The following is a 23322-nucleotide window of genomic DNA, read 5'->3' as shown; positions in this document are numbered from 1 at the left end:
AAGTTGAAATGTGCTGCTGGTGGTCGGGCGGGGGGGCTAAAAAGGTGCATAAAAGGTGCCATCATTTTTACATGGTGAAACCAAAATATATCAAAATATACTTTAATAACACCTGAGAATCTGCACTTTAACTACATCTAAATTGTTTTATTACAAATTGAAAATTGTTGAGTACAGGAAAAATATGATGGAGGCAAAAAATGATGTAGGCACTGTATGTCAGCTGTATAAATAAAACATGAAGTGAAAAGTATGGCAAATGCAACCAATATTCCTAGCAATGAGGCTGTTTTGATGGTTGTGTTACTATAGTAGGCTATGCTAACTTGCAGAATACTTTTTAGCTATGGTCATGTTTTTTGCTAGTCAGCTAATGCTGGTGAATCTTCACCACCATATTTAGAAACAGCTGACTGTCTGAGAATCACTGTTCAGTGCATTGTTCAAGCTATTTGCATGATTTATATCTCTGCTTCCTTCAGTTCCCTCGCGTGAGCGGATCTAACATGATCTACGCCTAGGCTACTCGAGGACAGAAGTTTTGGGTGCCTGTTGCTCTTAACACCCAGTCTCTGCAGTTTCACGTAAGTTTAAAAAAAGTCTCTGCTATGCCCCCTGCTCCTCTGTCAGTCTCCCTCTCTGGGGACTGTGTGCCCTCACCTCTCCTCTCCACAGAAAGAAATAGAGAGATGCTCTGCTCTGAGTGTATAGGAAAACATCAAGGAATACTAGCGGTTGTGTTAAAGCAGAATTATGCATTTTTTCTGCGTTTTTTCCTGCCAAAATGCAGGAAAAAATACATTCTGTTCTATAAACGCAGATATTCTGAAGTGTTTTTAAGATTTCAAAGGGTGATGATCCAGACTTGAACCACAACAAAGTAATTACTCCTGTTTTGAGCCAATTGGTGTTTATTGATCCCGCCAAGTTACAACTTGGTGGGGCCTTATGCCCCATACCTATACAGCACCGAGAGTTTGGCATTTTTCAGGGTTTCCTAAAGAAATAATCACAATGACCACAGGCTCTCAGCTCTTAAAAAACATTCATTTCTATACCTTCTGATCTCATTTAAACTGACAGAATTCACAAACAACTTCACACGTCCATACAATAAAGCCTCAAACTGAGGGTATATTGTGTTTTTTCCTTCTTTTCTTCTTCTTTCTCTTCCTGCCTGATTACATCATCACATATTCTCCAGGCCCACAAAGAATACGTCTTCCCATTGGACATTTCGGTACGTCAGCCAATAAAAACATTGAATACAGACACAACATGGCCATGAATACATGTAAGTGCACACATTTAAAACAGCAAAACTTTGCAGCCCCAATGTCTACTTCTCTAACTGGTTACTGCGTCTGCCAATGGAATGTTTTGGCCAAGTCACAGACCGGGGTTCAAATCCACCCTTGGCGGACTGAAGCAAACCTCTGACTCATTACACTGGCTTGCTGGACAAGTTACAAGTTACAAGTTACAAGAAACGCTATTGGCTGTCTTACCTCACACAAATTAGACAATCTGTATTCCAAAGCAATGCTACCCAATGTTTCCTGAATTGTTTCAAATAACTTGGCATCATTTTGATATGAATACTTTTAATGGCAGGCCTAGATTTTGCCAGTTTGAATTATAGCCTTACAGACAGTGCTTTGTATGTGTGAGTAACTTTATCATAACGCAAGTGAATTAACATTAGTGTAAAACAGATTTTGAAATGTCCTGTATTCTAAAGACGCAGCATTCCTTGGGCTAATGCGGCCACTGAAAATGATGCGCAGTGAAAATAAGTTAGACATCGAAGGCAAAAGGAAAGGAAAAAAATATAAATGCATACTTCCCAGCTTGCTTACTTTGAAGAAATAAAAAGTGTGATATTAAAAATGGGAAACAGCACGGTGGCCCTGAAGGGCATTCCTTGTTTGCTCAGAACCGCGCACTGAAAAACACAAAAATCTCTCCATGCATACAAAAACCTCTCCATGCACACAAAAACTGGTCCACGTATACAAAAACTTCTCACTGCACAAAAATCGCTCCGCACACACAAATTTCTCCACGCACAAAAAAACTGCTCTGCGTGAACAAAAACTTGTTCAATCACACAAAGACTGCTACGTGCACAAAAAATGCTCCATGCACACAACTTCTCTGGCCTGCAAAAACTGCTCCATTCACACAAACTTCTCAGCACGCACAAAACATTCTCTGCATGCAAAAAAAGGGCTCCACACACATAAACTTCTCCGCACACACAAAAATTGCTCCACAAGCAAAAAAACTATTCTGCGCACACAAAAAAATTCTCTGCACAATCAAAAACTGCTCCATGCACAGAAACTTCTCCAAGCACACAAAGCCTGCTCCGCAAACATAAATGTGTTTGTGCACACAAAAACTGATCCATGCACATAAACTTCTCTGCACACAAAAACCGCTCCACGCACACGGAAAATTTTTTGGTGAGTTTTAATGTGCACAATGTCACTTATGCGATGGAACCCCATGTGCATTCCCTGGAACGTGGTTCATAGATTATTTTGAGCACACAAACATTTGATTGGCTCATGGTATTGGAGCTGTCAATAAAACAATGATAGATAAGCCATTTATAACTGCTTTAATGTTTAAGCAGGTTAAATCGAGCTCTCCATTTCCTCCTAAAAGGGGGTATTCCTGCGCAAAGATGGTGTCTAATTGATCGAGCAGTGAGTTTGTTGCAGCATCACAAGACAAAAGGGACAGAAACTTCATTATGCCTTGCTTTACCAGCAAGGTTTGTGGTGAACGTGACTCAGTGGAGGGTCAGTCCCACGGTCAGGAAGCCAGAGGCCACAAACATACCTCTGTATAGTTACATTGTTACACCCCTTTTATAATCACTGGTATGAGGTATGACTAGCGGGGGAGGGATGTTTAGTAAAAGGGGTCTGATTGGCAGTCTCCATCAGGAAGAATTCTTTTTGGAGATGTCCCACTTGTCCACACTGCCAACAGCCCTGCCTCTATGCTCCTGGCACAGTCATCTGACCAGAGATAGGGCAATGACTATGGGTAAAGGGGGGCTAGGCATCTATTATCAGAGCAGAGCAGGGGCTTAGAGAAATGGGGCTGGAGGGGCAGGGAATTTGGGGAGCTTATGACCGGATCTGGGACAGAGTCAGGTTTCAATATACACTACATTTACAAAAGTATGTGGACACCTGCATGTCACACCCATATGTACTTGCTGAACATCTCATTCTAAAACCATGGGCATTCACTTGGAGTTGAACCCTCCTTGTTGCTGTAACAGCCTTCCCTCTGCTGGGACGGCTTTCCAGTTGATTTTGGAATATGGCTGCGGGGATTCGCTTCCATTCAACCACAAGAGCAGTAGTGAGGTTGGGCACTGATGTTGGGCATAAGGCCTGTACAGTTGGCACTATTTGGGCCAGTACAGTTGGGCATAATACATTCCACCAAATCCAGATTCGTCCGTCAGACTGCTAGATAGTGAAGCGTATTTCATCACTCCAGAGAACGCATTTCCAGTGCTCCCGAGTACAATGGCAGTGTGTTTTACATCACTCCAGCTGATGCTTGGCATTGCGCACAGTGATTTTAGGCTTGTGTACAGCTGCTCGGTCATGGAAACCCATTTCATGAAGCTCACGACAAACAGTTCTTGTGCTAACCTTGTTTCCAGAGGTAGTTTGGAAACAAGTAATGGACAGACAGACGATTTTTATGCGCTACACGCGTCAGCGCTCCGCGGTCCCATTCTGTGAGCTTGTGTGGCCTACTTCTTCACGGCTGAACTGTTGTTGCTCTTATTCGTTTCCACTTCACAATAACAGCACATGCAGTTAACTGTGGAAGCTCTAGCAGGGCAGATATTTGACAAACTGACTTGTTGGAAAGTTGGCATCCTATGACAGTGCCACGTTAAAAGCCATTGAGTTTTTCACTACCCAGACCCATTCTACTGCCAAGGTTTGTCAATGGAAATTGAATGTATGCTTGATTTTATACACCTGTTAGCAATGTGTATGGGTGAAATAGCTGAAACCACTAATTGGAAGGGGTGTCCACATACTTTTGTAGTGTCCTTTTTAGCAAACTAACTTTGCCGTTTTGTTCTTGCAGTGAACCCTCTGATTTTATTTGAGTATAGTCTTCTCTTTGTTTTAGTCTTGGTCACGTCTATGCCTAGAGACGTGACAAAGAGTGTTTCTGATCTGTTTGGCAGTTGAAAAGCGGTCTTTCTTCACAATGGAAGGTATTCTTCAGTCATCGATTTATTCAGATTTTTTAGTAACATGATGGCCTGAGGTACTGGCATTGATACTTCCTTGGTCCTCATGTTGAGAGACAACTGCAACAGACTTCAAATGCAAATGTATAATCTAGAATCGACGCTAGACCTTTTGTTTGCTTTCTTGTGCATGAACTAATTATGCAACAACACACTGTTGGCCAAGAAACTGCTGAGCAGCCAACTGTCCAATTAGTGTACTTTTGGATCCCTAAAATCAGGGTATTATGCATAAAAAGGGCTTTCATTCCTACACGGGTCATGCAAAATGGATGTAAATACCAACAAATTAAAGCTGACAGTCTGCACTTTAATCTCATAATCATTGTCTCATTTGAACTCCAATGTGCTGGAGTCCAGAGCCAAAACAATATAAATTGTGCTGCTGTCCAAATGCTTACAGACTTTACTGTATACATATTTGTGTGGTCTGGGTGGGGCTTGGTGTGAATTTTTTGGTGCCCCTTGTTGGCAGAGATGTAATGGAGGCCCCTCCATTTTAGGGTCTTGGCAAAACTTTGACCCCCGACTGGTATAAATGAAATCCTTCCTAGAGGAGTTAGGAGAAAGTGCTGAAGTTGTGTACCAGGTGAACACTTAGTATGGCAGAGGTCTAAGAGATCTCTCAGTTCATTTACTGCAGGATGTGGGAAACAAAAAACACAACCCCATCTCTCCCTCTCTCCATTGCATTTCACTGATGATGATATATGATATGCAATTTTGAATTATTAAGTGGAGCTTGGAAAGGGCTGTGCCAGTGTGGCAGATAGAACAGTGTTCTGCCAGGTAGTCTCTCTTCCTTGAAAAGTGCAAGTAATTCAGTCAGTTGCTCCAATGTCATGCTTAATATGAAGAGCAAACATTACTTTTTTGTTTACTTTGGTGTAGATATGTCTGATCTGGGCACAACATGATAGCTATGCTATCTCATGATTGCATCCATTGGAAGCATGTTTAAAAGAACTGAAACAAATTATGATGAATGGGGATTTCAAAACTCAGTCAAGGGTACCCAATGTGTGCTGGTTTTCTTTACAACCAACATTTTGTATTAACATTTGTTTAGGCTTAATCATTTCATGCTTATTTCCTTTAATTAGGTATCCACATTTCAAGTAACTAATGCAAGGTAAATGGTAAATGGACTGCATTTATATAGCGCTTTTATCCAAAGCACTTTACAATTGATGCCTCTCATTCGCCAGAGCAGTTAGGGGTTAGGTGTCTTGCTCAAGGACACTTCAACATGCCCAGGGCGGGGTTTGAACCGGCAACCCTCCAACTGCCAGACAATCGGTCTTACCTCCTGAGCTATGTCGCCCCTTTATGGTATATGCTATCTATTAATAAATCTATTGAAAATGTACTCCCTCTCAAAAGGAAACATTTTCTACTGCACATTACATCAGATGAGTGTTAATTCAGATTTGAAATCAGGAATTGGAAGAGAAACCAGCATACACTGGGGTACCCCTGACTGACTTTGGGAATCCCTGTATTAGGTGTTCAATGTTACTACTGCAACAATAAAAAACTATTTAATCAGAAATCATAAACAAAGTTAAGTGCCATACATCTATTACAGCAACAAATCAATTATGATGTGTGTTTTATAGTAAAAACAAGCGGTGTAGACAGAAGAAATGTAGTCTCACTGGACTGTGAAGTAGAAAAACAGTTATTCACTGATTTATTGCTGAGTGACAGGTGGTTTCTACATGATAAATATTAATTTAGGTTGAAGAGACTTTATCACAGTTCTGGTGAGGGTGTGCCATGACCCGGTGGACAGTCGCTTTCCACCTAAAATGATTGATAATATAATATGGCAAAACATATTTTTTAAAATTATTTATTTATTAGATTTATTTATTGATCATAAGAACACATTCCTTGACATCCAGGCTCACACATTGTATTACTATGATGATACAGAGTAAATGTCAAGATATATATCAATGATGAATATGGGGTGTGTGAGATAACACAAATGTTTATCTCAACATTTGTGTTATCTCACACACCCCATATTCATCATTGATATACATCTTGACATTCACTCTGTATCATCATTTTACTCTGTATCATCTATTGGGATGGCAGGTATGCCATCCCGCCAAGTGACGCCTTGGCGGGGGCATGCCCCATACCTATACAGCACCGAGAGTTTGGCACTTTTCAGGGTTCCCCACAGAAATAACCACAACAGCCACAGACACTCAGCCCTTAAAAACATTAAATTCTTTACATTCTGACCCCATTTCAACAGACAGATTTCATAAACAACTTCACATGTCCACACAATAAAGCCCCAAACTAAGGGGATTTTGCGTTTTCTCCTTCTTCTTCTTCTCTTTCTTCTTCTTCTCATTCTTATTTTTCCTGCCGCCTATCCCACTAACAACATGTCTCCCCACTGGACATTTCACTGACACCAGCCAAATCTTCACCTACACGACACACACGCAAAATACCCATACCTTTTTACTCTGAAACATTTCCAGTTTAAACAGCTAGTCCACCTGTGGCCTAGTGGGCAAGGTTACAGTCTTGGGAACACGAGGTCGTAGGTTCAAGCCCAGCTAGGAACACCTTTCTTTAAAGGAGTACCATGGTGATTTTCACACTTTCTTGGTTTTATGTGCTATTTGCACAAGAGGCATTGAACAAACACAATGAGTAAAGTATTAAATATGTCCGTTCTGTATTTTTGGAGAAATATGCGTTTTAAATTTATCGTCCTATTTTCAACCGGTTGAGAAACTTCTCAACTTGGTGCCTCACGAACACAGTAACCACTCCCCTTTCCACGCCCCGTAAACCCATGGATAACTCGAGACCCATAGTTTGTGCCGCTGGCTTACGGGCAAGACAATGCAAATATTTCACTAACGTTAGGTTCACTTAAATTAGAGTGCCTTTTAAGGACTATTAGATTATTTCTGGTTATATTCATTTAGCTAGCTAGCTAGCTAACGTTAGCTAACTAGGTAGTTTGCTTTCATAAGGCAATGTTATCGATAACGTTAGCTAGCTAGTTTGCTTTTATGAGGACATTATAGTTGTGCTTTTATCTTAACTTGGCTAGCTAGATAGCAAAAATTATAATTGGATATAAGTCAACGTCCTTATCTTAGCTATCTATCGATACTTGATATACTACTAAGCTAGCTAGCTTGTGAAAAGTCTCCCAAAAATAGCGCTTATCATGGGGGTAGCTAATGGTAACGGGGCACGGTCTGTCAATCATAGCTAACTGACAGTTCTCATTACCACGCCCAGACGGTTCGGGTGAACTTTTATAGTGGGAAATTTAGGCTTAGAAAAATACGTTTTCAAGTACATTGAAATGACTGAATAATAAAAAAATTATGCACATTCGTTTTGTTGTTGCCTAAAGACAACTGGGAAGTGTCACGTTCAATCACCATGTTACTCCTTTAACCTGCTTCGACCCTCACTAATAATTGTCTACTACTCATCAATTATTGCTTTTGCACCATATCTACCCGCCGTTCACCGTTCAGTTATTAACCGGCTACAATATTGCTAAGCCATATGCATTATGACGTACCGTCTGTACTTCAGTTATTAACCGGCTACAATATTGCAAAGCCATATGGATTCAACGGGAGCTCTTCTGTGCTTACTGGCCTGTGTTCTTCTTTAAAACCACCGGCAGGTTTGCTAATGATATTTCACGCATTGCATAGCTATGGCATGGTGCTGCACTAACGAAGTCACAGACTGGTAAACCTCCGGTTTAAGGCTTGAATCCCGCCTCGCCCTCAGGCAGATCATTTCCTCTTTTACACTAACGTTTTCTTACGCTTATATTTGCTTTACCAAAACTCACTCACGGCCACCCATATGCATTTCATGACGGCAAATGTATTCCATTTATTAACAAGTTACACCAGTTCACCACTGTGCCATTTCTACTAACTATATTTCTTCACTTGGCTACCGTACAAAACCTTCTTATCAGCAAACGCCACGTCTCTACATTCATGTTACCTCGCCCTGTTCTCTATCTAGCCACATACAAACAATTACTACGTATGTACGTTCTGCAACTCCACATTAAAACATTACATTTAAAATCATGATTCACTCATAAATATAACTACTAGCACTGAACATGAGAAAAACACATTAGTGCAATAGATTGCACACGTTATTTAACCCTCCACTTCAACAACTAACATTTAATACAGACTGTTATATATACCATTTGACAAGGAAACTAAGCTCGCTCATGGTCACTTCATTTACTTCGCACTATAGTCTGTGATCATGTCAACCTTCACCTACATGCCCATTCTGCTAAAAACATATTGTTTCAACTACGCAATTTCATCATTTCGCCTAATTTATCTCACACTGTTGTTATTTTCTCATATGCAAAGTCTGCTGGGACATATGTGTCTGCTCCTATTCTCCACTATCAACTTTTCCGGTTCTAGCTTAACAAAACAGCAAAGAGGATTCCTACCTGCAGATAAGCCTATCAAAATGCCTTATAAACCTTACAAACACTAAAAGTGCATCTTCACAAAATAACAGACAACGGAGCAGGACAGAAGGGTACACAAGTTGCAACCTAGGCAGCTCTAATTCTACGGGCTTGCTGATTCTTTTGTCAATCAAGGCTCGTTGGATGCCCGTCAAATCCGTGAGTAACCTACATACACTGGCCATATTTCACCTTTTCTGATGCGTTTACAATTACGCCACCACACCAATTGTCACAGCCACTGTTTTACATATATAGCAAACCGAAACTGCTAAACGTACACGCTCATCAGACTGTACAAATTCACACAAGGATAACCATAATCCACAACCGTTTCTTACAGGGTCACTTCGCATTTCTCACTCTCGTAATAAAACGCTTTGCAAAAATAAATGATATCTCATAAAAAACACGTTTTCAACGTACAAAAATGCCAAGTTACTCACACATACAAGACATACACCGTCAATAACTCATTCATTCAGACTGCCAAAATCCAGGCCTGCCATTAAAAGTATTGATATCAAAATGATGCCACGTTACGGTACTACAAACAATATAGGCTATCTTGCCTCACCGAAATTTCATAACATGTATTCCAAAGCAATGCTACCCAATATTTCCTCAATTCTTTCAAGTCACTTGGCCCTGTGTTTTGTAATCTTACCATATGTGACGGGTGCTGGAGAAAAGGTCCGCAAGTCGCAAATCTTGAAATCGCGCTAGGAGGCAAAAAAGGTTTTTAATTTTTTTTTTACTGTTTTCCTTTTTTTCATATTACGAAAGTTAAAGTGTTGAAGAAGTCACTCAATAGAATAAACAACATTTTTAGGGTCACTAAATACTTATAATTTGTCAGCAAAGTCGGCTTGTTTTAGTGATTCTTACAGCCGGGGTTTGGAGGCGTGATGGGGGTGCAGTTTAATTAGCATGTTTGATTTTGTTGGCTATTGTCACTTTGTTTCGGTCAAGCCACCGCCCATAAATAAAGCCGTGTGGTAGTAGCCTATGTTTGTTTACTGTGTTACTGTTTACTGAGGTTGCTACAATGGCGGACTCTCAATCAGTAGGTGAGAGTATAAGCTTTCTAACGATGTATAACATGTCTAATTTTGCTTTTGGAATAGCGTTTTATAGGTTAGCATAACCGAACATTTTCTTACCATGGCATTCGCTCTATATATGGTGGCATTCGCTCTATATATGGTAGCATTAAAAGACGCTGCACCTAACGAAACATTGTCAACAATTTTTCGTAATTCCTTGGGAAATACCATTATTATTGAGGACTTCTGGGCATAGCTAAGCCATGTGTTTGCTGATAGACCTATCTGACATCGTTTTCTGGAGCAAAACAGAAGCGGATAGAACTGTCATTGATTTACTGTCTGTCTCCATCTACTGAACATAGATAAGATTTCATCATTGCTATGTAAGTATTACTGCTCAAAATATTTCGGTTATATACGTTATTTTTGAAATTTAGTGTCTTTAAATAGGTTAGTGGTGTTATGTAATGTTTAAATTATATCTATGTTTCATCTTAAACCTTCATAAGGGGCTCATATGCTTTACAATGGACAAAAAGCATTATATTCCTTTTTGGAGAGATTTTGGATTTGTTTCTGGACCCTTAGCTATTTTAGACCAGTGTTAATAATTTAGACATTTTGGGTAGATTTGGAGATGCTGGGTACACTGCTTAGTTTTTGCTTCATAGATCTTTAGTAGTTCTATATATCCACCCTTAGATTTTATGAACTTGTGGTCAAGAAGTTTTTGATCCAGGACATGTATACTTTAACCCGCAATCTCACAGTATTTCATTGCGAACTAAAAAAGGAGCAAATTCATTTTAGATTTTTTGCCTTGACCATTGCATTTGTGGCACTTTATTTCTTACAAAATTATGAATATAAAGTAATCTAATCTAGTATTATAAATGGTACAAATGTATTGCTTCATTTAAGACATTGGTCTAGTCTCTGTGGTGTTCACATCTGGAGTTATAAAGCTTTAAATAGGGTAATCCCTAAATGGACAAGGATTTACAGGTACTCTAGCGGGGGAGTGGTTGGGGTGGAGTTAACTATTGTTCCCACCCATTATCTCCCTGTGAGAAGTGTGAAAAGTTCAAGATCTTTCAAGGGGATTTTCTCTGCTACTTGATTTTAGGAGTACCAACATTCAAATAAGCATATCTTCTTCAACTATTTTCAGATTTCAATGTATGACACATCATTTGAAAGTTTATAATCTGCACTTTCATAATCTGTAAAAAACTGAAAAATGACCTTGCCCTACACATATGTGACAGGTGCTGGTGTTTTGGTCCTCAAGTAGGGCAAGGTCATTTTTCAGTCTAAATGTCTAAATTATTAACACTGGTCTAAAATAGCTAAGGGTCCAGAAACAAATCCAACATCTCTCCAAAAAGGAATATAATGCTTTTTGTCCATTGTAAAGCATATGAGCCCCTTATGAAGGTTTAAGATGAAACAGATATAATTTAAACATAATGCAAAAATATAGTCACACAATGCTGCACAGTACCTAAATGTGTAATAATTAACTCTTGTATGTATTTCTATACTCTGTACACTCCTATGTTTTCTTGTATGCGAATGAGACGATATGAAAACAATTTTCAGCTGTCCACCACGTTTTGGCAATGTTTCAACACTCTCCTCATCACTGTTGTATGCGTCACAAAAACTATTACACTACTAACTAACGCTTACATTACAGTGTGAAATATCCACATTACATAATACCACTAACCTATTTAAAGACACTCAATTTCTAAAATAACGTATATAACCGAAATATTTTAAGCAGTAATACTTACAAAGCAATGATGAAATCTTATCTATGTTCAGTAGATGGAGACAGAGACAGTAAATCAATGACAGTTCTATCCGCTTCTGTTTTGCTCCAGAAAACGATGTCAGATAGGTCTATCAGCAAACATATGGCTTAGCTATGCCCAGAAGTCCTCAATAATAATGGTATTTTCCAAGGAATTACGAAAAATCGTTGACAACGTTTCGTTAGGTGCAACGTCTTTTAATGCTACCATATATAGAGCGAATGCCATGGTAAGAAAATGTTCGGTTATGCTAACCTATAAAACGCTATTCCAAAAGCAAAATTAGACATGTTATACATCGTTAGAAAGCTTATGCTCTCACCTACTGATTGAGCGTCCGCCATTGTAGCAATCTCACACAGTAAACAAACATAGGCTACTACCACACGGCTTTATTTATGGGCGGTGGCTTGACCGAAACAAAGTGACAATAGCCAACAAAATCAAACATGCTAATTAAACTGCACCCCTATCACGCCTCCAAAACCCGGCTGTAAGAATCACTAAAACAAGCCGACTTTGCTGACAAATTATAAGTATTTAGTGACCCTAAAAATGTTGTTTATTCTATTGAGTGACTTCTTCAACACTTTAACTTTCGTAATATGAAAAAAAGGAAAACAGTAAAAAAAAATTTAAAAACCTTTTTTGCCTCCTAGCGCGATTTCAAGATTTGCGACTTGCAGACCTTTTCTCCAGCACCCGTCACATCACCCGTCACAATGTCATGCAAACTTTGTGTCAGATCAAAGTGTCAAATATTTCATATTGCCTCATGGAACACATTGAAATTCATGTAGAAAACTGCTGGTCAATCACTACAAGTAGCATATTTCTCCAGAAAACATATGTTTATACTTGCTTCTGAACTGAATTTGAGTAAATGTACAAGTGATTGTATATTTTCAACGTACAATAAATACATGTAAAATACATATTGTAGCCTACATACATACATAGAGAACTTCTTTATCCCCATGGGGACATTTCCCTCGCAGCATGTTACATTCACATTTACAAACAGACATTTATACCAAGAGTTCGCTTCATTCATTCTGGTCGATGTTTACATTCCACCGCAAGCCCTCGTGCAGGAGGCACAGCGCATGCTCGCCGACCAGATACTGTGTGTGGAGCGGACAAACCCGGACTCTTTCGTTATTGTCCTCGGCGACTTTAACAAAGGGAATCTCAGCCACGAACTGCCTAAATACCGCCAGCTGATTAAAGAGAGGAGAACACTTTAGATCACTGTTACAGTACAATCAACCGTGCCTATCACGCCGTCCCCCGCGCTGCACTGGGACACTCTGACCACGTCATAGTCCACCTGATTCCTGCATACAGGCAGAAATTAAAACTCTGCAAACCTGTTGTGAGGACATCTAAGAAGTGGACCAGTGAAGCTACGGAGGATCTTCGCGCGTGCTTGGACTGTACTGACTGGGATGTTTTCAGGACTGCTACCAACAGTCTGGAGTACACAGAGGCTGTGACATCATACATCAGCTTCTGTGAGGACGGCTGTGTACCATCACGCACCAGGGTTAGTTACAACAACGTCAAACCCTGGTTTACAGCTAAACTCAGACAGCTAAGGCTGGCAAAGGAGGAAGCATTTAGGAGTGGGGACAAGGACCGGTTTAAAGAGTCTAAATACAGGTTTAGCAAGGCGGTGAGAGATGCTAAACGACTGTACTCTGAGAAACTCCAACAGCAGTTCTCAGAAAACAACTCGGCATCTGTCTGGAAGGGCCTCAGACAGATCACCAACTACAAACCGAAAGCCCCCCACTCCACTAATGACTTGCGCCTGGCCAACGACCTGAACGAGTTCTACTGTCGATTTGAAAGACAATGGGACAGTCCTGACACCATCCCCCGTGACCCCATTCACCAGCTCCAGACCACCAGCTCCTCCTCCCCCATCTCAGCAGGGGCCCAGGCCTCTCTACAATCACCCACCTCAGAGGCCCCCTCCTCCTCCCCTATCACAATAGCCGCGTTTCCACCAAAATTACCCGGAACTTTCAGTCCCAGGAACTACTTTACCAGGAACTAAAAGGTTCCTTCAGCCAATGGTTGTCTGCGTTTCCACCGGGGTCTAAAGTACCGCGAAGATTAGGCAAATTAGCCCACTGACGTTGTCGTCGGTCCATCTGTCATATGATTTCTTCTGTAACCCCATACTACCCCTGAAGTAGCCTACATTATTTTCTAATAACCGGGACAGCCCGGAGGGGTTTATTCCACTTATATACAACGGGTTACCAACAACGACTATATATGGTTACTTTTGTATTTATTGATTTTCATATATCCTCTCAAACACATTCATTAACAGCAGAAAACATGCACACGTTGTAAACAATTTGCTGTTTTATTACTTTCTAGTCGTCAATTACATATAGGCTAATCGCAAAATGACAAGAATAGAACGAAAACTCGGACTTGCGTGAAAATGTAAATTAGTAGTGGTACAGCCACCGTTTGCTTTCCTTCGAAGTTACTGCTAGCCGAGAAGCGAAGTGTGCCCTCCAGATGCGAACCATGCACCATAAATGAGTCCATAGTCTTCCTGGTCTTTTCGTGGAATTGAAAAATGGCAGTAAAATTGAGTAAAATTACGGCAGTCTGAAAAAGCTAAAGCGAAGATTACTAGAATTAACCTGTTATTTTACCCGGATAAAAAGTGCGGAAGGTGATTTCCAGTTTGCTTGTACTGTATCACCAGAACTACCGCATACCTCACATAACTGTATCAAACGTTTTGAGTCAATTACAACGGGCTAACAAAGAAAATCCGGAAGAAAATATTCAGCAACCGAATTAATCCGTTTGAATGTTTTGGTAGCCTACGTAATATGCTGTCCCAGCACGAATGCTTAGCATTTTATAAAACGAATACTAAAGCAAGAAAAGAACAGAAGAGCACACGTTATAATTCCAAGACGTTGACAGGCTATAACCAAAAGTAGGCTACTGCGCCGCATAACATACAAGTTTGATTTGAAGTTATTATGAAAATAAATTGGTTTGCCGCTGCATATTTTCAAACATGGCGGGTAATGGCGGAAAATAAATACAACACAAATGCTACGAGTACTCGACCAATCAGAAAAGTTCAGCGCTGCAAGCTCCACCCAAAAGGTTCCTGTACTTTCGGAAAGTACTACCCCCCGAGCAGGAACGTTTTGGGGGGTAAAACAAAGCCCCCAGAACTAAATTTAGACCCTAGTTCCTGCGGTGGAAACGCACTGAGTTCCTCAAAAGGTTCCTAGTTCCGGGGTATAGTTCCTGCGGTGGAAACGTGGCTAATGACGACTCTCTCCCTCCTGGAGAGGGACGTTAATAGACTATTCAAGAGACAGAACCCCCGCAAAGCAGCTGGACCAGACTCTGTCTCTCCCTCCACCCTGAAGCACTGTGCCGATCAGCTGTCTCCGGTGTTCACAGACATTTTTAACACCTCACTGGATACATGCCACGTACCAGCCTGCTTCAAGACCTCTACCATTATCCCCGTCCCCAAAAAAACAAGGACCACAGGACTCAATAGCCGCGTTTCCACCAAAATTACCCGGAACTTTCAGTCCCAGGAACTACTTTACCAGGAACTAAAATGTTCCTTCAACCAATGGTTAGCCGCGTTTCCACCAAAATTACCCGGAACTTTCAGTCCCAGGAACTACTTTACCAGGAACTAAAATGTTCCTTCAACCAATGGTTGTCTGCGTTTCCACCGGGGTCTAAAGTACTGCGAAGATTAGGCAAATTAGCCCACTGACGTTGTCGTCGGTCCATCTTCCATATGATTTCTTCTGTAACCCCATACTACCACCGAAGTAGCCTACATTATTTTCTAATAACCGGGACAGCCCGGAGGGGTTTATTCCACTTATATACAACGGGTTACCAACAATGACTATATATGGTTACTTTTGTATTTATTGGTTTTCATATATCCTCTCAAACACATTCATTAACAGCAGAAAACATGCACACGTTGTAAACAATTTGCTGTTTTATTACTTTCTCGTCGTCAATTCCATATAGGCTAATCGCAAAATGACAAGAATAGAACGAAAACTCGGACTTGCGTGAAAATGTAAATTAGTAGTGGTACAGCCACCGTTTGCTTTCCTTCGAAGTTATTGCTAGCCGAGCAGCGAAGTGTGCCCTCCAGATGCGAACCATGCACCATAAATGAGTCCATAGTCTTCCTGGTCTTTTCGTGGAATTGAAAAATGGCAGTAAAATTGAGTAAAATTACGGCAGTCTGAAAAAGCTAAAGGGAAGATTACTAGAATTAACCTGTTATTTTACCCGGATAAAAAGTGCGGAAGGTGATTTCCAGTTTGCTTGTACTGTATCACCAGAACTACCGCATACCTCACATAACTGTATCAAACGTTTTGAGTCAATTACAACGGACTAACAAAGAAAATCCGGAAGAAAATATTCAGCAACCGAATTAATCCGTTTGAATGTTTTGGTAGCCTACGTAATATGCTGTCCCAGCGCGAATGCTTAGCATTTTATAAAACGAATACTAAAGCAAGAAAAGAACAGAAGAGCACACGTTATAATTCCAAGACGTTGACAGGCTATAACCAAAAGTAGGCTACTGCGCCGCATAACATACAAGTTTGATTTGAAGTTATTATGAAAATAAATTGGTTTGCCGCTGCATATTTTCAAACATGGCGGGTAATGGCGGAAAATAAATACAACACAAATGCTACGAGGACTCGACCAATCAGAAATGTTCAGCGCTGCAAGCTCCACCCAAAAGGTTCCTGTACTTTCGGAAAGTACTACCCCCCGAGCAGGAACGTTTTGGGGGGTAAAACAAAGCCCCCAGAACTAAATTTAGACCCTAGTTCCTGCGGTGGAAACGCACTGAGTTCCTCAAAAGGTTCCTAGTTCCGGGGTATAGTTCCTGCGGTGGAAACGTGGCTAATGACGACTCTCTCCCTCCTGGAGAGGGACGTTAATAGACTATTCAAGAGACAGAACCCCCGCAAAGCAGCTGGACCAGACTCTGTCTCTCCCTCCACCCTGAAGCACTGTGCCGATCAGCTGTCTCCGGTGTTCACAGACATTTTTAACACCTCACTGGATACATGCCACGTACCAGCCTGCTTCAAGACCTCTACCATTATCCCCGTCCCCAAAAAAACAAGGACCACAGGACTCAATAGCCGCGTTTCCACCAAAATTACCCGGAACTTTCAGTCCCAGGAACTACTTTACCAGGAACTAAAATGTTCCTTCAACCAATGGTTAGCCGCGTTTCCACCAAAATTACCCGGAACTTTCAGTCCCAGGAACTACTTTACCAGGAACTAAAATGTTCCTTCAACCAATGGTTGTCTGCGTTTCCACCGGGGTCTAAAGTACTGCGAAGATTAGGCAAATTAGCCCACTGACGTTGTCGTCGGTCCATCTTCCATATGATTTCTTCTGTAACCCCATACTACCACCGAAGTAGCCTACATTATTTTCTAATAACCGGGACAGCCCGGAGGGGTTTATTCCACTTATATACAACGGGTTACCAACAATGACTATATATGGTTACTTTTGTATTTATTGGTTTTCATATATCCTCTCAAACACATTCATTAACAGCAGAAAACATGCACACGTTGTAAACAATTTGCTGTTTTATTACTTTCTCGTCGTCAATTCCATATAGGCTAATCGCAAAATGACAAGAATAGAACGAAAACTCGGACTTGCGTGAAAATGTAAATTAGTAGTGGTACAGCCACCGTTTGCTTTCCTTCGAAGTTATTGCTAGCCGAGCAGCGAAGTGTGCCCTCCAGATGCGAACCATGCACCATAAATGAGTCCATAGTCTTCCTGGTCTTTTCGTGGAATTGAAAAATGGCAGTAAATTGAGTAAAATTACGGCAGTCTGAAAAAGCTAAAGGGAAGATTACTAGAATTAACCTGTTATTTTACCCGGATAAAAAGTGCGGAAGGTGATTTCCAGTTTGCTTGTACTGTATCACCAGAACTACCGCATACCTCACATAACTGTATCAAACGTTTTGAGTCAATTACAACGGACTAACAAAGAAAATCCGGAAGAAAATATTCAGCAACCGAATTAATCCGTTTGAATGTTTTGGTAGCCTACGTAATATGCTGTCCCAGCGCGAATGCTTAGCATTTTATAAAACGAATACTAAAGCAAGAAAAGAACAGAAGAGCACACGTTATAATTCCAAGACGTTGACAGGCTATAACCAAAAGTAGGCTACTGCGCCGCATAACATACAAGTTTGATTTGAAGTTATTATGAAAATAAATTGGTTTGCCGCTGCATATTTTCAAACATGGCGGGTAATGGCGGAAAATAAATACAACACAAATGCTACGAGGACTCGACCAATCAGAAATGTTCAGCGCTGCAAGCTCCACCCAAAAGGTTCCTGTACTTTCGGAAAGTACTACCCCCCGAGCAGGAACGTTTTGGGGGGTAAAACAAAGCCCCCAGAACTAAATTTAGACCCTAGTTCCTGCGGTGGAAACGCACTGAGTTCCTCAAAAGGTTCCTAGTTCCGGGGTATAGTTCCTGCGGTGGAAACGCGGCTAATGACTACAGACCCGTCGCCCTGATCTCTGTGGTAATGAAGTCTTTTGAGCGCCTTGTACTGTCCCACCTTAAAACCATCACGGACCCACTACTGGACCCCCTGCAGTTCGCATACAGAGCCAACAGGTCTGTGGACGATGCTGTAAACATGGCCCTCCACTTCATCCTCCAGCACCTGGACACTGCAGGAACCTATTTCAGGATCCTGTTTGAGGACTTCAGCTCCGCCTTCAATACCATCATCCCGGCTCTACTGCAGGACAAGCTCTCCCAGCTGCACGTGCCTGACTGCACCTGCAGGTGGATCATCGACTTCCTGTCTGACAGGAAGCAGCACGTGAAGCTGGGGAAACACGTCTCCGACTCCCGGACCATCAGCACCGGCTCCCCTCAAGGCTGCGTCCTTTCTCCTCTACTCTTTTCCCTGTATACTAATAGCTGCACCTCCAGTCATCAGTCAGTCACGACACCACTCTCATTGGACTCATCTCTGGTGGGGATGAGTCCGCCTACAGGAGAGAGACTGAACATCTGGTGTCCTGGTGCTGCCAAAACAACCTGGAGCTCAACGCCCTAAAGACAGTGGAGATGGTTGTGGACTTCAGAAGGAACGCAGCCCCGCCCGCCCCCATCACCCTGTGTGACTCCCCAGTCGACACTGTGGAGTCCTTCTGCTTCCTGGGCACCATCATCACCCAGGACCTCAAGTGGGAGCTGAACATCAGCTCCCTCACAAAGAAGGCTCAGCAGAGGATGTACTTCCTGCGGCAGCTGAAGAAGTTCAACCTGCCAATGACAATGATGGTTCACTTCTACACTGCCATCATTGAGTCCATCCTCACCTCCTCCATCACCATCTGGTACGCTGCTGCCACTGCCAAGGACAAGGGCAGACTGCAGCGTATCATTCGCTGAGGGTGATTGGCTGCAATCTGCCATCCCTCCATGACCTGCACACCTCCAGGGCCCTGAGGCGGGCAGAAAAGATTGTGGCCGACCCCTCCCACCCTGGACACAAACTCTTTCAAACACTCCCCTCCGGCAGGAGGCTGCGGTCCATTAGGACCAAAACCTCACGACACAAGAACAGTTTTTTCCCTACTGCAGCTGGCCTCATCAACAAGGCCTGGGACCCCCACTGATACTGTACTGTTATCCTGACCCCCACGGACACCAAAGAGACAGCACCTGTACTTATAACACGTTATCCCCTTGCACTATTGTTTATTGTTTACTGTTTACCGTTTGCACTATGTTTATGTTATGTTATGTCTGTTATGTTTTTTATTGCACTATGTTTATTTTATTTTATTTATCTTATTTTATGTTCACTGTTATGCACCACCTGACCAAAACAAATTCCTCGTATGTGTAAACCTACTTGGCAATAAAACCTGATTCTGATTCTGATTCTGATTCTGATTCTGATTCTGATTCTGATACAATCATTCACGCAACAGAAAGACTGGGCACCAAAATACATACATACCAATACGAATTGGACATATAGATGCCTATTCAATCAATCTTGACTGTGAGAAAGCCATCCACACATATGTTTGGCCTGTCCATGTACTGCACGCTTATATACACACAGGGCCAAGTGACTTGAAAGAATTGAGGAAATATTGGGTAGCATTGCTTTGGAATACATGTTATGAAATTTAGGTGAGGCAAGATAGCCTATATTGTTTGTAGTACCGTAACTTGGCGTCATTTTGATAGCAATACTTTTAATGGCAGGCCTGGATTTTGGCAGTCTGAATGAATGAGTTATTGACGGTGTATGTCTTGTATGTGTGAGTAACTTGGCATTTTTGTACGTTGAAAACGTGTTTTTTATGAGATATCATTTACATCAGCACTTGTATTATCTCACACGTCCCTTATAGATCCTTTATAACCAAAAGTCAGTGGCCAGGGCATGGGACCTCTGAGCATATACAGCTTGTTCTTCCCCAATATACCTGAAGTTATGTTCCCCAAAATAGAATGACATGGTTCAAAAGATGTATTGTCAGATATGTAGTGCTTAGAGTATGACCTTAGAGAGGAAAATAGTGAATTTGGCACAATATTATATTGTTTCTAAGAATGTGGCCTGCCCTCCTTTCCACAAGCATCAAAGCAAATGTGATTGGGGAAATTCAAAAGTCCTCTGATTCCCTAATCTAGGCAGACGATCTATGGGTGTCACCTCCTGCAGAGTTTGTCTCAGAAGAGACAAACCAGAAGACACAGGACACCATATCGGGGGTCAGAGACCCTGCATGGCTACAGTACATCCCTAACATTTCCCTTTACTTTAAATTTGAATGCAATCTTTAGGTAGGCCAGTCCTTCCCTTCTCTCCTACACCTTAATTCAGCATCACCCAATCTGGGCAAGCATCATGTAGCCATGCTGGGTAAGGTATTTAAGATAGCCACAGAAAAAAGGTGTGTTGCATTGTGGTTGGTTTTGGATGCTTAGTGAAGAAGAGTTTTTCTCTTTTCTTTTTGGTGGTGGTTCCTCGGTTGTGTGTTTTTAGCTGGTTTCCTTTCATCCTGTGGGTGACACTTCGGCAAGGTCTGGCTTATCCATCTCTCTCTCTTTCTTTTCTGGTATTTCCTATCAATTTTTTAATGTTTTGTATAATGTCTTCTGTTTTGTAATTTAGAAGTAGTGAGCCTGCATTCAATAAAGAATGTATAATTTCAATTTGTTGATCTGATTGACTGCTTCATATTGAATTCAATTATTTAATCTTAAAACCTGGTATAGAGCTTGTTTTGACTTGTTGGTTGATTCCACCAGTGCACTGTAGACTGATATATCAATGAATTCAACAATTTAATTGATAATTCTCATTTTCAATAATAATTATTAAATTAAATCACATAAAATATATTTTATATATAGGTTAAGTGAGGGGTTCTACCATACAATATCGCTTGTGTTCTGGTTCATTGACTGGTGGAATCGCTGGATTCAGAAAATACACATTTTTAATTAATCATTGCTTGTCCCACAGTATCTATATTCAAACTTCTATTCATTTCCTCTGTCACATTATCTAAAAAATCTGTTGTCTAGGACAGATTATATATGCGCACAATCCCCTATTAGACTGCATCATTTGATGATTTCTTGCTTGAGGAGTTGAAATAGTGTGCTTCATGTTGCAAAGATTCTCTCTTTGATGTCTCCGAGGTGTATACATGTGTCTCTGTTTTGCTGTCATGGTTCTGTGTTTCCGTCTGTCTTTCCTTGTTGGGCCGCCAGATGGCGGCACTTCTGTTTTGTGTCCTGCTCCCCCTGTTTAATTGTATTATTGCTTTCAATTATTGTATTATTGTTTTTGGGTTGTCTCGTTTTCCCTTCCCTCTCTGTGGCCTAATTGTTCATGGTGCCCTCCTGTGTCTCGTCAGTGTCTGGTCTATTTAAGTTCCCTTCTTCCTTGACTCAGGTGCTGGATCCTTGTTTGGTTTTTGTGTGCGTATTGGATGGTGTTTCAGTTTGTGCGTCTCCTTGTTCTGGTGACTCAGTGTTTTGCTGTGAGTGTTTTCCCCCCTTCCCGTGTTCTGTTTTTGCTTTGTTTTTTGAATTTCTGCATTTCCTGTTTTTGCGTATTAAGATCTTTTTCCCCTTTTGACTTGCCCTGCGCGGCTTTGTTTTTGTTCCCTTTTGTTTTTGTTCTAATTAAAGCAACATTCTTGGTTTTGCGTTCACTCTGTGGATTTTGGGTGTTTTTTGACTCCGCGTTTGGGTCCATTCCCTCGCCCACCCTGACACTTGCTTGTGACAGAAATAATCAGCCCATTATTTGTGCTCTGGCTACACCGCAGGAGGCATGTTCGATGATTCAATTTTATATCAGCGAGCATCTAAATACTTTCTCAAAATATTTTTGTTATTCAGCACTCTTAAATAGGGAGTATACTGAACAATAATAAACATATTTTGAGAACATTAGATCAATGGATGAGTGAACTTAGATAGCTAATATATCTATTTTCTACAATCTTCCAGACCTGCTGCTGCCTGATGTTGCAAGGTGAGAGCAAGGAGAGGGAAGTGGAGAGGGGGCAGAGGAAGGCAGAGGCTGACAGGCAGTGGGAAAGCAAGCCACTACTTCTGCTACGAGCATATAGCACACAGTATATAGAACCTCTAATAACCCATAATATAATTTGGTTACCAAGTGTCCTTTTGGACATTTGAACCATTTCTGGTGGTATTGTCATCAAATTTGAATCCGGATTTGTCCAGCATTGTGTTCTTAAGGCCACCAAGCACAGCCTGAAACACCTGTATTCACTCAAATAAACAAAATATTTTAGTTGAGAAAAAAAACTTCCCCTTCCACTTCGTTTGAGCTTCTGTTACTTTGTTTCCATAATAATTTGCATAATTCTGACTTCACAAACAACAAAAAAAACTCCCAAGGGTTACCTTTTAGAAGAGACCAGGATTATGCCTGTAGTCAATAGGGTCCAAGAATAGTAAAGCCAAATCTGTCAATTCTGATAGCCGGAAGCAAGAAAGCAACAGGTAACAAAGAAGGCATAAGATTGTTTATTTGCTCTACAGGTTACCAATACATTCAGATGCTTTCATTATTATTATTATTATTATTATTATTATTATTATTATAATAATAATAATAATAACAGAATTATTGTTATACTGTTGTTGTAGCCACACAGTGAAGGGGCTCTGATTTAATGTGGCTGAAACTTTCCTCAACTGCTTCCAGAAGAGTGCGTTTTGGCAGCTTCACACCATCGTTTTTGCCAGCACTTTATCTTTTCATTTCAGTACAGCGATGGACGGAATGGCATCTGCCGCAGTTGCTACATAAGAGTTGATCTCTCTAGTAAGCTCCACAAAAGGGGCAAGTGGAGTCAACGTGTTTTACCTTTAATGTGGATTGCCTTTATAATGTAGCTAACATTGTATTATTTCACTTGCCCAGAATTTGTTTTGAAAATTAGTTCGTGAGTACTCTAGCAGGCTCAATGTTAATAAAGCTGAATAAAGCT

At 41.1% G+C, this 23322-nt stretch overlaps 1 protein-coding gene across 1 annotated transcript in view; it reads left to right on the top strand.

The window, feature by feature from the left end:
• The first annotated feature begins 490 nt into the window (after positions 1 to 490).
• The window catches only part of slc8a2a (solute carrier family 8 member 2a), an 89124-nt gene continuing 66292 nt past the window's right edge, over positions 491 to 23322 (top strand). The window contains exon 1 of the mRNA XM_064352075.1: positions 491 to 584. The gene's annotated coding sequence lies outside the window, so the exon portion shown is untranslated. The remainder of the gene's footprint in view (positions 585 to 23322) is intronic.

The sequence above is a fragment of the Anguilla rostrata genome, chromosome 9, assembly GCF_018555375.3.
Source record: "Anguilla rostrata isolate EN2019 chromosome 9, ASM1855537v3, whole genome shotgun sequence".
Taxonomy (NCBI): Eukaryota; Metazoa; Chordata; class Actinopteri; order Anguilliformes; family Anguillidae; genus Anguilla; species Anguilla rostrata.
The sequence above is the reverse complement of the archived record's forward strand: the minus strand, read 5'-3'. Positions and strand labels throughout refer to the sequence as shown.